Source organism: Bison bison, unplaced genomic scaffold (genome assembly GCF_000754665.1).
Source record: "Bison bison bison isolate TAMUID 2011002044 unplaced genomic scaffold, Bison_UMD1.0 scf7180017862013, whole genome shotgun sequence".
Classification (NCBI taxonomy): domain Eukaryota; kingdom Metazoa; phylum Chordata; class Mammalia; order Artiodactyla; family Bovidae; genus Bison; species Bison bison.
The window spans coordinates 331,956-335,592 of record NW_011492585.1 but is presented as its reverse complement, the minus strand read 5'-3'; positions in this window follow the sequence as shown (position 1 = coordinate 335,592).

Here is a 3,637-nt window from a genome sequence, read left to right as displayed (position 1 = left end):
CGTGAGAGGGTCTCACGTGTAATGCTGAGCCTCCCTGACTGTCCTGTGTGTAAGGCAAGCATGGAACGGTGGGTGACGTGAGAGGGTCTCACGTGTAATGCTGAGCCTCCCTGACTGTCCTGTGTGTAAGGCAAGCATGGAACGGTGGGTGACGTGAGAGGGTCTCACGTGTAATGCTGAGCCTCCCTGACTGTCCTGTGTGTAAGGCAAGCATGGAACGCAGCTCTGCTACCTTGCAGGGCTTAGTCTCAACCACATCCCTGATGTACAAGTGAAAAAAACCTGAAACTCGAGAGCAGTACCAGGGACTCTGGAGCTGAAGCCATGGCCACAGCCCCCAGCGCAGAGCAGGGTGGCCACACCGAGGAGGATGCCCACCCAGGCACCCCCCATGCGCTGGCTGAGGGAGGAGGCGGCTCCGCACGGGGCGGTTGAAGGGCAGCTTGACGCCACAAGTTTGGTCAAGAGGATTAACAGTTCCAAAATGCGTGTATGGTGAGCCCAGGTTTGCATGTGTTGGTGATTTAGGAAAGACACATTTGCAGCTTCTAATGCACGGGCCACTCCACAGCCTCACGGTGAAGACCTCCACCCCTGAGATCCACCAGCTCTCTTTCTTGGCCAATAAGACAGGGTGTTGAAAGACCAGAAGTTTCTGCTGTCCTTTCATACCACCCCAGGGACAACTTAGGGGCGGTACCCAAACCCCATGCCTCTACCACCATGCTTCCGTCTCTAATCCCCCTCTGTCGCTCCACAAAAGCACCAGGATCTTCTCTAGTCATGACTTGCCAACTGCCTAAGCTTCCCCTCGTGTGTCACTTGGAATGAGAGGCACCAGCCAGTGTTTCTTTCTCTCTCAGGTTAAGTCTGGAGGTAGGATGTAAGAACAACACTGGGGGAGCGCTGCTCCCCGAGGACTCAGGCTCCTTCTGGCCTCCTCCTCTGTCCTCTGTAGGGTGTGGCCTTTGCCCTCATGCCCCCAGGATGGTTGCTAGAGTTCCACCCATCATATTCTAATTCCGGGCAGCAGGATTGAGTAAGCGAAGAAGAAAAGAGGCAAGAAGGACAAACCAATTATCCTTTATGATAAAGAGTTCTGGAAGCAGCCACTTCTGCTCTTATCCCATTGGTCAGAACTTAGTCATGGAGCCATATATCACAGCAAAGGAGGCTGGGAAACAGAGTATGTTGGGAGCTGTGGCCAGTTAGAAGTTGGGTTCTATTATCATGGAAGAAAGAGAGCAGCTGAAAGGGGCAGTCAGCAATTTTTGCCCTTCCCAGGAAATATGGAGCCAGGACAGGAAAGCAGAAGGCATCCTTCCCCACTGTGGCCCCAGCACTTCCCCCCCAGGCGAGGGAAGTGGGCAGTTTCCAGTGCCCACACAGCAGATCTGCAGGAAGCAGGTAGCAGAGCCCCGGAGGATAAAGGGGACTCACTTCCTCACCTCCACACACTCCGACACTCCTCCAGACAGGAAAACACGGCTTTGAGGAAACCCCTAGCATGTCCAGTGTTCTTGCCTGGAGAATCCCATGGACGGAGAAGCCTGGTAGGCTGCAGTCCATGGGGTCCCACAGAGTCGGACACGACCGAAGCGATGCAGCAACAGCAACACTAGCATGTCTTCCTTGATGGCAGGCGTTATGAGGAGGCGGCCAGGCCACAGCACGTTGTGTGCCATTTGCACAACACTTGTGGGGTGCCCAGCACATGCCAGGCACACACAAGGGCAAAGATGCCCCGCCTGCCACTAGGGCCGTGAGACCATGACATCACCTCCACCTCCAGGCCCCATGTGCCCGACCCACACCGACTCCTGCAACCAGGGGGCGTGGTCAATCCCCAGGACTCCAAACGGGGGCCGCAGCTCACACGGGATGCTATTCTGTTTTTTTTTTTTTTCTCCTGTCTTGATGAGAAGAATGACTGATGTTTATGTCCTAAAGCAAATGGAACCTCAGCTTTTGGATTTCCAGTTTACACGTCTGGTTTCATGCACCCTGACAACTCTGTCTTGTTCCCCAAGAGTTAGCAATGTTTTCCTCTCTGCAATGTTGGGATGTTGAGAGGCACCAGAGAACACAGTGGGAGATGGGTAGGTCATGGCAGTGGGAGCTCATTCTTGTGTTTCCCTGGGAGCCCATGACTGCAGGGACCAGTGTCACTCTGGAGGCTGGGCAGGGCCTGTGGGGCAAGATGGTTAATTGTGTATCAAACCGGCCTGGCCCACGGATCCAGATGTCTAGTCAAATGCCAATCTCAGTATCACAAGGGAGGTATGTTTTAGATGAGATTAACTTTTAAATTGGTAAGTAGACTTTGAGTAAAGCATATGAGCCTTCTTAATGTGGGTGGGCCTTGTCCAATCAGTTGAAAGCAGACAGATTAAAAACACTGAGGTCCCTGGAGGGAACCTCTGAAGAGGGAATTCGGCTCCAGATGCCCTTCACACTCCAGGCTGAAGCATCGACTAGCCCCCCCTGGGCCTCCAGCCAGCCCTGCAGACTTGCAGGCTCCCACAACCACATGAGCCAATTTCTTCCAGTAGATCTCAGTCTCTCTCTTTCCCTCCCTGTTTTGTGTAGACTCCCATCCACACACACTTACACACTCACAGATGTACACACACACTCCCCTCTGGTTCTCTTTCTCTGGAGAACCTCAGCTAGTACGTGGGTGTTGGAGACACGTTCTCTCCTGCCTCTTGCCAGGAGCTGTTCAGGTAAGAAGTCCCTGACCTGGGGATGAGACCCTAGTGTTCCAGCCCCTAGAGTCTCCCCTTCTGGGAGAAGGTGCTCCCAGAGCAGGAACCGCAGAGTGGGGTGATCCAGGGAAGAGCACCCATGAGTGGGAATGGCCCCCAAAGGCTTGAGGTCTCTGGGAAGGGATCTGATGCTCCCTAGACAGCCCTCTCCTGAAGGTGGTTGGTGAGGCAGCCACCGGACCTATGCATGGGGCTGCAGGAAGCATACATGGGCCGGGCTGCCCCTGAAGCGTCCCTGGCAAAGTTCCCGTCTCTCAAGTCCAGCTTCGGGGCAGAGATACCCCGGGACCCAAGACATTCTCTCCACCTGCTCTGCCTGCTGCCGTCTTTACTTTGGTCTTCGTGGCCTCTTGGTGCTGCCGCCCTGGCTCTTGCAGGGGTGGCTGGGAGGCAGTGGGCTGTGACGTCGGCCTCCGCTGTCCGTAGACCCTGGGCGGGGGAGGGGGAAAGACTTCATTATTTTTTGTATTTGAAATATAACATTATTCTGATTCTAAATGAAAAGGAATGGGAATGACAGTAACAAACAAGATTCTACCTCTCAATATTGTCAAGTGACTATCAGTTCAGTTCAGTCGCTCAGTCGTGTCCGACTCTTTGCGACCCCACGAATCGCAGCACTCCAGGCCTCCCTGTCTACAGTTGTCTTATATTTGAAACTCAAGGCAGAAACAACGTGCTCCAAAACACCTAAACCGCAGGTCCCGAAACGAAGGTAGGGCGTGGGAGACTGTAGAGCAGGGTCAGAGCCCTGCTCGGCGGCTGGCTGGCCCCTGCCGGGGCTGGACGCCTGGCCCTGGCCTCAGTCTCTTGCCAGACTCAGCCCAAGACCCACGTGGACTTCTCTCCCCCTCCAGCCCTGCCCACAC